The sequence below is a fragment of the Saimiri boliviensis genome, chromosome 7, assembly GCF_048565385.1.
Source record: "Saimiri boliviensis isolate mSaiBol1 chromosome 7, mSaiBol1.pri, whole genome shotgun sequence".
In the NCBI taxonomy this organism is placed as follows: Eukaryota; Metazoa; Chordata; class Mammalia; order Primates; family Cebidae; genus Saimiri; species Saimiri boliviensis.
The window spans coordinates 23,479,071-23,492,965 of record NC_133455.1 but is presented as its reverse complement, the minus strand read 5'-3'; the positions used below and the strand labels follow the sequence as shown (position 1 = coordinate 23,492,965).

At 51.6% G+C, this 13,895-nt stretch overlaps 1 protein-coding gene across 1 annotated transcript in view; it reads left to right on the top strand.

Annotated features, from left to right (window-relative positions):
- Positions 1-13,895, top strand: part of FAM222A (family with sequence similarity 222 member A) — a 55,961-nt gene that overhangs the window by 38,926 nt on the left and 3,140 nt on the right. The gene's annotated exons all lie outside the window — the stretch shown is intronic.

Genomic DNA, 13,895 nt, shown 5'->3' with positions numbered 1-13,895 from the left:
TCCCCAGTTCCCACCCTCACTCCACGCCTGCCCTACAGATCTCCAGGACACCGACAGGCTGGAGCTACTGCCCAAGTGAATTGCCGCCCACCGGCATTCCTGCAGGTGCCACTGCTTCCACTGATGCTAATAAAAGACGGAAGAAACAAAGCAATTTAAAATTCCAATGAAATTAAAAATAAATCTAGGGCCGCACAGCAGATTCAGTTATGTAGCTGTTGCTGATTGCAACCTGAGGGATGGGAGGAAGGTCTGGGGCCGCCCCTGCCGTGGGTACCCAGCCTGTGAGAGGACAGAGGCTCGGAGATGAAGGGCCAGATAGATCTCATCCCTGTTTATGATTTAACAACTAGAAAATACGCTTCAAGCCAACTAGGAAGAAAGTCAACCTCCTTCGTTTACCAGAGTCCAACCACGATCCACTGCAAACAAACTTGAGGCTTGATAACGTCAGAGGGAGACAAAGATCCGAATCACTGCTTGTCCACACACGGAGTCCGAGAGCTCAGCCTCGCCAACATATTGAGACGTTGTCTCTTAAAAAAGAAAAGAAAGAAACCCAAGAGAATAAGACTTCAGCAATATAAGATCACCATACAAACGCAACTGCACTCTTTGACAGCAGAGGCTGGCAAACATTTTCTGCAAAGCAGATATTTTCAGCCTTGCAGGCCATATAGTTTCTGTTAGTAATTTATTAACACTCCCATTCTGGCAGGAATACAACCACAGACATACATAAATGAACGGGTATAGCTGTGTTCCAATAAGACTTTATTTACAAAAGCAGGCAGCAGGCCAGATTTGGCCCACAGGTGGTAGTTGGGGACTTTTTTTTTTTTTTGAAACAGGGTCTTGTTCTGTCACCCTGGCTGGTGGGCAGTGGTGTGGTCACAGCTCACTACAGCCTCGACCTCCCGGGCTCCAGTGATCCTCCCACCCCAGCCTCCTGCGTAGCTGGACGACAAGCTCATGCCACCATGCTCAGATAATTTTTTAATTTTTGGTAGGGATGGGGTCTCACTATGTTGTCCAGGCTGTTTTTGAACTCCTGTCTCAAGTGATCCTCCTGCCTCAGCCTCCCAAAACACTGGGATTGCAGGCATGAGCCACTGCACCTAGCCTGTCCATTTTTAAATTCAGCAATTTGTCTTTTTATTAAGTTGTAAAACTTCTTCATATATTCTAGATACAAGTTCTTTATCAGGTGCATGACCTGCAGATATTTTCTCCCATTATGGAGTCGTCTCCATTTGCTTTGCGGTATCCTTTGAAACAAAAAAGTTTCGAATTTGGTCACTTTTATTTTTGGTATTTTTATCTAAGAAGGCTTTGCATAACCCAAGGTCATGAAGATATACTACTGTATTTTAAGAGTTTTCTGGTTTTAGCTCTTCCACTTAGATCTGTAATTCATTTTAACTTTTGTGTACATCATGCATGAGGAAAGGATCCAACTTCATTCTTTTGCATATAGATATCTGGTTGTCCCAACACCAATTGTTGAAGAGACCAATCTTTCTCCTACTGAGTTGTTTTGGCTTCTTTTTGAAAATCAGTTGATCATAAATGTAAGGTTTATTTCTGGATTTTCTCTTCCATTGATCTCCATGTCCATCTTTATGCCAGTACCATAGTGTCTTGATTCCTACTGCTTCATAAGTTTTGAAATCAGAAAGTGTAAATCCTCCAACTTTGTCCTCCTCCTTCAAGATTGTTTTGGCTGTTCTGAGTCCCGTGAAGTCTAGTCTCAGCTTGTCAAGTTCTGCAAAGAAGCCAGCTAAGGTTTTGATAGAGATTCGCTTTGGATTTATAGGTCAACTTAGGGAATATTGCCATCTTATTATTGTCTTCCAATCCATGAACATGGGTGTCTTCCTATTTAATTCCTTTCAAGAATGTTTTGTAGTTTTCATATTTTGAGTTTTGTTCTTCTTTTGTTAAATTTATTCCTAAGTATTTTATTCTTTTTGATGCTGCTATAGTTTGAATTTTCTTAATTTTATTTTTGGATTGTTCATTGTGAGTATATATAAAGACAACTGATTTTTGTATATTGATCTTGTTTCCTGCAACCTTGCTGAGCTTCTTTATTATCATAGTTTTTTAGTGAATTTCTTAGGCTATCCTGTATACAAGATAATGTCATCTGTGAATAGAGATGATTTTACTTCTTTCTAATATGAATGCCTTCTATTTATTTTGTTGAATTGCTCTTGCTAAAACTTTTAATACAATGTTGAATAGGAGTGGAAAGATACTTTGATTGTAAAAAAGCATTCAGTCTTTTACCATGAAGTATGATGTTAACTATGTAGTTTTCATAGTTTGTTGAGCATTTTTATCATGAGGGATATTGATTTGGCAAATGCTCTATGTCTACTGAGATGAACATGTGGTAGTTATCCTTCCTTCTATCAATGTGGTATTAACATTAATTGATTTTTGGATGTTGAACCAACCTCACATTCCTTGGGTAAGTCCCATTTGGTCATGGTATATAATCCTTTTTCTAAGTGGCTGGATTTAGTTTGCTACTATTTTGTTGGTTTTTGCGTCTATATTCATGAGGGCTGTAAGTTGATAGTTTTGTGTGTGTACTGTCTTTGGTTTTAGAATTAGGGTAATACTGGTCTTACAGAATTCAGTAAGAAGTGTTGTTCTCTCTTCTCCTCTGTCTATGGAAGAGGCTGTGAGTAATTAATTCTTATTTAAATGCTTGGTAGAATTCACCCAGGAGGCCATCTAGGTCTGGGCTTTTCATTATTGCTAATTCAATCTCTACTTGTTAGAGAGTTGCCTTCATTTGCTTTGTGGTATCCTTTGAAGCACAAAAGTTTTGAATTTGGTCACTTGTATTTTTGGTATTTTTATCTAAGAAGGCTTTGTATAACCCAAGGTCATGAAGACCTTGGTCTATTCAGATTTTCTGTTTCTTAAGTTAGTCTTGGTAGTTGATGTCTTTCTAAGAATTTGTCTATTTCTCCTAAGTTATGAAACTCTTACAATTTATTAGGGAACCTAAAATAAATTGGCAAAAGAGGCAAATGGACTTTATAGAGAAGGTAAGTTTATTGTGATATTTTTTGAAAGACATAAATAAACTTAGAAATATTTCATGTGTGTAGACAGGTTCAAATGGAACAAAATTCAATCCAGTCCTTACATCTTGAGCATTTATGTGTTTGTAACTCAAAAGCTGACTGAATTGATAAAAACACAGGGACCAAATATGGCCAAGGCACTGTTGAGAAAGAAGTATCAGCATTGGGGAAGGGGCTTGTCCTGTTACAGCTTAAAGTTGAGACAGTGGGATCAGCACAAAGAGCAGGAGACAAAGCAGGGGTTGCAGATCACTAGGGAGAAATATGCCATGCTGGGACAAGAGGTTATCCACAGGGAATAAGTGACAGAGGAGCCCTACTTCACACCATACCCAGAAAGGAATCCTAGGCAAACTAGAAATCTAACTCATGGGAAGCAAAATCATATCATTCTTTGAAGAAAATGAAGGAGAGTATCATCCCCAGGATAAAAAGGATTTCCAAAATGAAAGAAAAAAAAGACAAGCTGGACCACATTAAAATTAAAACTGGCCCACCATGAAAGACAAGCCAAGCTACAAATTGAGAGCGGGTGTCTGCAACACTTATAATGGACCAGTGTCCAGAATAGAAAGCCACGGATGTGGGGTGGCGGGGAGCCAGGGGTGGGGACGGGATGGGTAGGCGAGTCAGAACAAAACGTAGGTGGCTGGAGACAGACAGGAATAGGTCTGTGTCTGGAGGAGGGCAGGGATGAGGCTGGGCTGAAGGCAAAAGGACAGGCGGCAACATCAGGACAAGACAGGGAACACAGACAAATCTGGGGCCCTGGGTGCAGGGAGAGAATATGGTATGGGTTTCCAAAGACAGAGCCCAGCTAGGGAGTAGGCAAGGGAAACTGAGGCACATGGAAGCATCAAGAAAGTCAGGCTGGAGAAGGATTAAAGTGCCCCCAGCCCCACTTGCAGGGACACTTTGGCCACTCGAGGGCTGTGGGTTGGGGAAGGGGTGTGTGTGGATAAATGTGTGCCTGGAGCACCTGACTGTCTTTGTATCTGCAGGGTGTCTCTGAATGTCTGGGCACATGGGTGAGCATCTAAGCACTGTATGTAGCTGGCATGTGTGCATGTTAAGAGGATGAGAGACAGGGCCCATTGTTCACTGCCACCTCCACTGCCAGTTCCAGCCCAGAAACAGCTAGAAGGAAGGTGGCCTGCCTTTTCTGAGCACCTGTACCAGGCTGGCTGACATACATTCAGTCATTTTCTCCAGTCCCCTGCCCTCAGGCGAAACAGACATCAGGAGCTCTGTGGTGACTTCCCTGAGGTTCCCTGGCTGGTCACTGGGGCACGTGGATTCACACCTGCAGCTGACCTCAAAGGCCCTCAGGCTACCAGCCCAGCCAGTGTGCTGGGACAGGGCAGGGTCCGTGGGACAGCCAGGAAGGTATGGAGCAGCCACTCCTGCCCTTCTCCATACCCCTTCCTTAGAGGCTGGAGAACAGCTGTGTCCGCCCTAGCCCAGCCGCCATCCGTGCCCCTCCTCCTGGGCGACCTCATTAGGGATTCTGCCTCTGCCACCAGCTAATTAGTGTCACATTAATTGAGCATTCAGGAGGCTGCCACCTCCAAGGGCACAGTGTGGCAGTGAAGGGGAATGCAGATGTGGAGCTGTTCCCCACAGCAGGCTGGGGCCAGGCCCTGTGCCAGGGACCCCTTCCATCCTGGAGAAGCCCTGGACACCCCTTGCTCCCCCATTTCAACACAGACAGTACCCTCAGCCCTAACAAAGGAGGCAGTAGACAAAGCGTGCAACGGCTTGAGAAAGAAATGACACTGGGTGAACACCTACTGTGTGCTTGGCATACCTTTCTTTCCCCTATTCTCCTATGGGAAGATGGGCGTTCACTCCATTCTACCGTCCAGAAAGCTGAGGTCCACCAAGAGAACCCCTTCTCCAGAGGCAGGCCCAGTGAAGCAGGGGGACCCAGGAGGTAGCTCCGGTGCCAGCAGAACCCAGCTCCAAGCCTCCTGACCGCCACTCCCGGCTCCTTGGACAGGTGATTTGCCCTCTCCAAGCCTCAGCCTGCTTCTGTGTCAAATGGGGGCAGCCCCAGAATGCACCTCACAGGGCGGTGAGGGCTGGAGAACACATGCCTCCCCCTCGACCCAGCCTGGTCCTGCCTGGCCCATGTCTGCGGTCAGGGCCTGGGGTCCCTTATCACAGGCCCTGTGGTGCAGAGTGCTGCTGTCCAAGCTCCTCAGTGCTCTGTGGTCCCTCTGGCACGACCCAACCGGCTCCATCCGCCCTGCCCCCTCCTCAGCTTCTGGAAGACCCGCTCTCGTGTCTCCCTGTAGCAACATTAAATCCCACTCAAAGGGCTGGTTTTAATTGGCTTAATATACTCGTTAATAACCGCATCTATTTAACACACCTGTAAAAGGCCCATAACATTAACTTAATGGCAGCGGCAGCTCACCCAGCACTTCCAGCCAGCCTTTTAAATTTCCTGACAGGCCTTTAATGGGGGCCACGGCAGGCGGAGGCAGAGCAGGGGAAGGAGTGGCCCAGTGCCACCCCTTCAGTAGGAGTACCCTAGTTTCTGCACATCTGAGCCCAGATGCTGCCTGGTGGGCCCTGTAGCCTCCCAAAGGCCTGGGAACATGGGATTCTTTGGCCTTGGAGCCACCATCCATGGGATGCTTCCCAAGCTCCCTCGTGGTGGCCGCAATTATTTAGACGTCAGAGTGGTGAGAAAAAACAGGATCTGCCCTTGAAGGTCTCCAAATCTGGCCCAGGAGAAAAGTCGACTGACAGCTATAGCGAGGGGTCCTGAGAGGGCGCGTCAGGGGCTGCCTAGCTGGGGGACACCTCGGCTGAGACCTGAGGGTCAGGAGAGCCAGTGGGCTGGGGCTATGTAGACAACCCCTCTTACTGCATGTGTCCAGCACACAACGAAAGCTCCTACGGTGTAGCACGCACCACAGCGGGCACCAGTGCATGGTGGGGCACTGGGTGGAAGCTGTCCCCGCCTCATGGACAGCTCCCCCGAGTCCCACGTTCACCACTTTGGATCAGGTGCTAGGACCCACAGATGAGGCCCTTCACATGGGGGCGTGGGGCAGGGGCAACAGACGCGGACCAGGAGAGCAGTCTATCCAGATGGTGAGGCAGGGGGACCCAGGAGGTAGCTCCAGTGCCAGCAGAACCCAGGGGAGACAGCGCTTCAGTTAGACCCTAAAGGACCAGTGAGGCTTTGATTATGGAGGAAAGAGGGCCTGAGCCACAGGGACCACACTGCCCACTGGCAGGACGGATGGCCTGGGCTCAAATCCAGGCTCACAGATCCTCTCTGCACCACCAGAGGTCTCAGACTGGCCACATCCTGCCCACCTGGTGTGTGGTTGGCCCTGCTTGGTATTTGAACACCGTTTTAAATGTGAACATTCTCTGGACAGGACACGCCATCCCTGCCATCTCTCCTCTCTAGGCATTTGTTGGTGACCCCTGCCTGACACTCTTTGAACATTTGACCTCCTCTTCTGAAACCCGGGGACTACCTCGTAGGGCTGCCAGGAGGACTGCGGAAGGGCGAGGCCGTGAGGGTTTGGCACGGTGCCTGGCCTGGAGGATGGCATATGAGAGGAAGCGGGGGATGCCGTGTGTGGCTACAGGGCCCTGTGGGAAGGAGGCCTGGGCCAGGTGGCCAGGGCCTTGAATGCCACCTGTGCAGCTCAGATTCACACAGGCACAACCTCAGTGGGGGGTGTTAGAGAGGCAGCTGGAAGCTTGGAGGCAGTGGAGGGGGCCCCCCACAACACACGCCCACTGAGGGGAGGCACTGAGCTAGGCCGCCTCATAACACCTCTCACACAGACCCCTCCCAGGTGTGCGCACATTCACCCATTTACATAAGGGAAAATGAAAGCTCAGAGAGGGACAGTGGTGTGCCTAAGGCCACACAGCCAGTGTGCGGCAGGGCTGGGATTTGAACCAGATCCATAGCTCCGGAGTCCACTTTCCACCTGCAGCCCTAACCCCAGGCGTGTAAGGCTGCCCCCCAGACCTCTGTGCTCCTCCCAGGAGCAGAAGCTGCTGGGTGGGGAGCCAGGAAGGGCCAAGGGAGTGAGAGGAGCTTTGATGCAGCCGCCAAGGGCATTGCCCCAGGCTCCAGGCAGGACTGAGGAGGGCGGGGAGCTGTGCGCCCCTCCCCCATCCTAAATCAATACTCGGTCACTGGCTGCTGGCAATTACAGAAAAGCACTGAGAAATAAAATCCCCTTGCCATTACATAACCCGCTGCCTCTCCCCAGGCGGGCTGTTGTCAGCGTTTGGGGCTTCTTTCTTCACGCCTTGGTTCCACCCCCTTCCAGAGAAGGAGAGAGCCCGCAAGGGTCTTGCACAGCCACGTGGGAGCCGCCTCTTTCCATGTGCCTGCCCCATCTGTATCCCCCACGTCGACAGGGCCTCTCAAACCTCATGTTTAGTGCCCACAAGTCCCATTGCTTCTGAGGGCCCCTGGGTGTGGCAGCTCCCAGCCCTTCCTCTGTCCCCACAGCCCCATTCCAGCCAGCAGCCTGAGTCTTAGGAAGACCTGTCCCTTCCCTGCTCAGAACCCTCCAACGTGGAGGAAACACCCCGACCCGGCAGTGGCCTGCGGCCCGCCGGTTTGCACCGCATTCCCACCTCTCCAGCCCCCACCCCCCACTGCTTCCCCAGCTGCACCAGGTCCCACGTCCTGTGCACTCGCCACCCCTGTCCACCAAGACTACCCTCCATCGGCTCTCCGCAGGGCTCCTTCCCCTACCTCCCTCCACTCTGTACTCCAAAGCCACATTATCAGAGGAGCCTTCTTTGCTGACCACCCTGTCCAAGCCAGGTGCCCCTCTGTCCTGCCACTCAGTCCCCATGCCCTGCTATTCTGGTTACTGTGGCTGTCGAGTAAGTCACCCCAAAACTCAGCAGTGCCAAACAGTCACTTACGGTCAGGAACAGGGGCAGGGCACAGTGGGGAGGGTGCAGCTGCCCCATGATGTCCCGGTGGGGGTAGGGGCCACGGAAATCTTCTGACAACCTGTGTGCTCATGTGTTAGGTGTCAGCTTTGTCAGAACACGGTGGCCAGGTTCTAAGGATGGAGGTCCTGAGATAACACACTGCAGGTAGAAGCCACATTGCCTCTTGCAACCCAGCCATGAGTCACACGGAGCCATTTCCGTGGCATCCTTTTTTTTTTTTTTTTTTTGTACCAGGAGTACGTGGCATCCTATTCAATAAAGTGGAGTCACGAGGCCGCAGGCTCCTCTCCGCCATCCTTGCCACTGCTAAGAAGCCTGCCCCAGCCCGCAGGCTCACCCACTTCCTTCATGTGAGGCCTTTTCCTGTCACTACTACGTTTACCAAAACGGGGCTATGCAACCGCACTGAACGCCCACAGCCAGGCCCACGTTCAAAGGAGAGTCTGGAGCCTTCATCAGGCTGGGGTCAGGGCCCCAAGGAGCCTGGGGCCCCAAGCCACCTCCACTGGTACTCTGGCAGAACAGGCTGGTACTCGAGGCACCCATGGGTGGGCTCAGGAGAAAGTCCTTCAGGGAACAGTATGTAAAGGAGGAGCTGCAAACCCAAAGGCTTCCACAGGCCACTGGGGCACTGTGGCCAGGTCACGCTTAAGGCAGGGACTCCAGCAACCTAGAGGCCCATGCCCCACCTGAAGGCACTCACATTCGAAGCACGTTGGAGGACTGAGCAGCTCCCCCAAGCCCATCTCTAGGAGGGACTGGGGCTCAGGGCCACCAGCTAGCAGTTGCTAGGTGCAAGGCAGAAGCCCAGGGCAGGCTTGAGAGCTGCCTGCCTGGGTGGCCTCTGATGGGTGGCCTCCCTGCCTCGTTGAGCCTCTAGGCTGACTCTGTGGTCCCTCATCAGGACTGTCCTCCTGATTCTAGGGAAGATGGGGAGGGAGAGCCTCGTGAAGGGCTTTGCCCTGCTCAGGGTGGAGGTAGGGTGAAGACAGCCTGGAAAGCAGACACACTGGGCCCGAATCTCAGCCCTACCCTTGCTGTGTGCATGCTCTTGGGAACCTCTGAGCTTCCACTTCCCCCTCTGTACAGCAGGGCCTGCATGAGTCACCTGTTGCTGTGTGACAAGCACAACTTGGTGGCTCAAGACAGCAGCAGTCACTTAGTATCTCTCAGGGTTTCTGTGGCTTAGGAAATTGGGAGCAGCTTGGCTGAGTGGTTCTGCTCAGGGTCTCTCATGAGGTTGCAGCCAGGATATTGGCCGGGGCTGCACTCTGATCTGAAGGCCTGACTGGGGCTGGAGGGTCTGCTTGCAAGAAGTCTCAGATGACCTTCTTGGTTGAAGGCTGCAGTTCATGGCCACATGAGCCTCTCTTTCCATGGGCTCCTCCAGTGTCCTGACACAGCACTGGCTTCTCTCAGAGCAAGGAAGAAGCCACAACTACTTTTATGACTGAGCCCTGGAAGCTGTATTCTTTCACTTTCAGAGTATCATACTAGTTACACAGGTCAGTCCTGTTTGGAGTGGGTCCCAGGGACTGGACAAGGGCATGAATACCAGGAGGTATAAAATCACTGGTGCGGGTGGCAGATCATGGAGGCCAGCTGCCAAATGCCATAATTTGTTTCCTCATCAGTAAAATGGGGACCACCTCCCACCTCTGGGTTGTTGAGGCCTCCAAACACGAGTCATCAAGAAAAGCCACGGAGGCTAGGCACGGTGGCATCTCAAAGGGCTGGCCTGAAATCCCAGCACTTTGAGACACCACAGTGGGAGGATCACTTGAGCTCAGGAGTTCAAGACCAGCCTGGGCAACATAGTGAGACCCCATCTCTACAAAAAATATAAAAATTAGCGAGGTGTGGTGGCGCACCCTTATAGTCGCAGCTACATTGGAGGCTGAGGCAGGAGGATTGCTTAAGCCTGGGAGGTGGGGGCTGCAGTGAGCTATGATCGTGCCACTGTACTCTATACCCTGAGACCTTGTCGGAAGAGGGGAAGGAAGGGAGGGAGGGAAAGAGAGAGGAAGGGAGGGAAGGAAGGAAGATAGGCAGGCAGGCAGGCATGCCATGGGCATGGAGCCTAGCACATGCTAGACACTCACCAAATGAGCTTGTGTATTACGGTGCTACCATCAGCTCCACCAGAAGGCCGGCAAAATGCCCTTCCTTTCAGTGAATGGGGACTAGGAACAGGCACTCCTTTTTTTTTCTTCTTAAGGTTTTAAACATGTAATTTATTCCATCTATTAGATAGATTTTGTAGATTTAATCATTTTCACAGTTGGTGGCTCATTGGATACTCAAGATAAACTCCAAATGAAAGTATAATGGTGAGGACAAATGAGTTTTCACACCACAGTGGCAGAAACTTGCTTGGGAAGAGACTTTAAGAGGAACAAAAATACATACAGATATAATTTTTTTTTCCCCGGCAGCTGCTTTTGCTGACTCCAGTAGGTTACCACAGTTAATTTCACCAGTTTTGTTCATCTGTAAAATTGCATAAAAGTGACATTTTTGTGCTCATTATAGCAAGTGCTGATTTATGGCTGGTAAATGAAGAGCTGGTCCCTTTTTTGTGGGACTCTCCGAGTGGCGCTAAGTGCCCATGAAATTGCTTGTATAATGTAGTTTAAATCCAATCTCAGAGAAAGATTCCCCCGTTGGCCAAAGTGACATTTCCATTCTCCACACCGAGTTTATTTTAGGCCACTTAGGAGGGGGCTGCCCTGGGCAGAGTCAGGGTGGCCGGTCTACTTGCCCAGCCAGTGAGGCCAGATGGTCGGAGAGCCGCCCACTTCTTCACTCCCCACTGCCCTGCCCAGGTCAGGCCACACCTTTCACCCCGGGGTGGAGGCAGCTGAGCAGACTGAAGCTCATTTGCATAGGCTCATAGGCCTGCCCATGCCCTACCCTGCTTACAACCTGCCATGGCTGCCCAGTGCCCCAGGTCGGGGCTTCTCCCCCTTGGCCCTGCTGACAATTGGGATGGGGCCCTTCTTTGTGGCGGCGCTGTCCTGTGCATTGTAGGATGTTTAGCGGCATCCCGGGCCACGACCCACCTGATGACAGTAGGACCTCCAGCCCTAGCTGTGCCAGCCAAACATGTCCCCACACAGCCAGAGCGCCCTGTGCAGCGAGAGCCACTGTCCTGCAGTGCAAACGCACTTCCAGCCCGGGCTGGAGGCACTCCTGGCCGGCCACCTCTTGGGCTTCTCCTCTGCAAGCCTGCCCCGAGCTCCCGAGCGCCTCCTGAGTTATTTACAGTTCCCACCCCTACTAGTTCCCTGCCTCCGGGCCTTCGCCTCAGCTGTTTCCTCTGCCTGAAATCTGTTTCTCTCCTCCCGCTTCACCCCTTCCACCGGTGGCTCAGGACTTAACTGGGATGCAGTTCTTTTTGGGAAGCTGTCTCTGGAGCCCATGTCCCGCCAGGGTGTCAGGGACGATGCTTTGGAAGGATGGGGCATGGTGTGCAGGCTCCTGATCGGTGGGGAGGCCTAGGGAAGGGAACAGGGTCTGCACTGTGTCCCCAGCTGCGATGCCAGTCCCACCTGTGCCCGTCAGAAGGGCAGGATGAGCCCCCTTCCCCTTTCTTTTCTGGGAGGGCCCTCTCTCTGGGCAGACGAGAAAGGTATTAATACACTCACAGAACACCAGCTTTTGTTAATGCCATCTACCACACATGACCTGTCAAACCCTCCCACCTTGGGAAGTAGTATTCGCAGTTTCACCCCATTTTACAGATGAGGAAGCAGAGGCTGAGTGGTGAAGCTCCTCTCCCAAGCACCCCGAGAGTCATGAGCTCCAAGCACCTATCACGCACCTCCTCCCCTACTGAGCCCCCTGGCGCTGCCATTCCTTGAGGCCACCTTGCAGGCCTGGCATGATCATGACCCCCATTCTACAAGTGGGAAAATTGAGGCTCAGCTGGGCAAACTACATGCCCAGGGCCATTCCATCTGCCTCATGGAATTCCACTACCACCATCTCCACATGCCTTCGGCCCTGGGAAGGTCGTGGGCTATCCTTGGGAATGTCTCAGGACCAGGAGAGCTTTGGATGGGGGCAGGAGTCTGCCCACCATGGCCCTCTTCCCCCATGGCAAGGCTAGTTGTGTCTACTTACAGTGGGGACAGTCAGTCTGCCGCACAGAGTGTACCCTTCAGCCCCACGCAGATGGCTCACTAAAAAGGCAGCGGCAGCCACACTGGCCTTGCAGGTGATTGGTAGACTCAGGAAGCAAGAGCAAGGGGTGGCAGAGCCCCTCCTCCTCACCTGGCTTTGGACTGAGCGAGGAGGAAGCCACTAGCAGCAACTCGCCCTGGCGCTAGGCCCCATCTGCCCTGTGTTCACATAGGAGCACGCTTAACCGGCCCATGAGGTGGGCAAGGGGTCATCATCCCGTTTCACAGGCGAGGAAGGGAGGCAAGGGGAGGATAAAGGGGTTAGAAGGAAGGAATGTCCCCCAGAGCAGTGACAGAATGAAAGATGACACCAAGCACCGGCAGGGTTGTGGGGCCACTGGAACTCTGCTCTGCGGGTGGGACTATAGCCTGACACAGCCTCACGGGCAAACAGTCAGGCATTTTCTCCCGAAGCCAGGCAGGGTAGAGGTCTCTCCCCTGTGACCTAGAAATTCCATTCCTGGGCATATTTTCAACAGAACTCTGCATGTGCTAGGGGCTGTGGCACTGTATTTATTTACTTTTATTTTTTTTGAGACAAGGTCTTGCTCAATAGCCCACGCTGGAATGCAGTGGCACAATCACAACTCACTACAGCCTCCATCTCCTGGTCTCCGGTGATCCTCCCACCTCAGCCTCCAAAGTAGCTAGGATGACAGGCATGCACCACCATGCTTGGCTAATTTCCTTTTTTTTCCATAGAGCCAGGGTATCACTCTGTTGCCCAGGATGATCTTGAACTCTTGGGCTCAAGCAATCCTTCCACTTCAGCTTCCCAAAGTGCTGGGATTACAGGTGTGACCCACCTCACCTGGCCTGTGGCACTATTTCTGTCAGCTAGTAACAACCCAAATGCCATCAAGAATAGAAAGGAGCTGGGCGCGGTGGCTCAAGCCTGTAATCCCAGCACTTTGGGAGGCCGAGGCGGGTGGATCACAAGGTCAAGAGATCGAGACCATCCGGGTCAACAAGGTGAAACCCTGTCTCTACTAAAAATACAAAAATTAGCTGGGCATGGTTGTGCGCGCCTGTAATCCCAGCTACTCAGGAGGCTGAGAAAGGAGAATTGCCTGAACCCAGGAGGCGAGGTTTGCGGTGAGCCGAGATCGCGCCATTGCACTCCAGCCTGGGTAACAAGAGCGAAACTCCGTCTCAAAAAAAAAAAAAAAAAAAAAAAAAGAATAGAAAGGATGGGCCAGGCACAGTGGCTTGTGCCTGTAATCTAACACTTTGGGAGGCTGAGGCGGGAGGATTACTTAAGCTCAGGAGTTTGAGACCAGCCTGGCCAACATGGTGCAACCCCATCTCAGCAAAAAATACAAAAATTAGCCAGGTGTGGTGGCACATGCCTATGGTCCCAGCTCCTCAGAAAGCTGAGGTGGGAAGATCGCTGAAGCCTTGAAGGTCGAGGCTGTAGTGAGCCATGATTGCACCACTGCACTCAACCCCAGGTAACAGAGCAAGACCCTGTCTTTAAAAATAAAGAACAGAGGCCAGGCACGGTGGCTCAAGCTTGTAATCCCAGCACTTTGGGAGGCCGAGGCCGGTGGATCACGAGGTTGAGAGATCGAGACCATCCTGGTCAACATGGTGAAACCCCGTCTCTACTAAAAATACAAAAAATTAGCTGGGCATGGTGGCACGTGCCTGT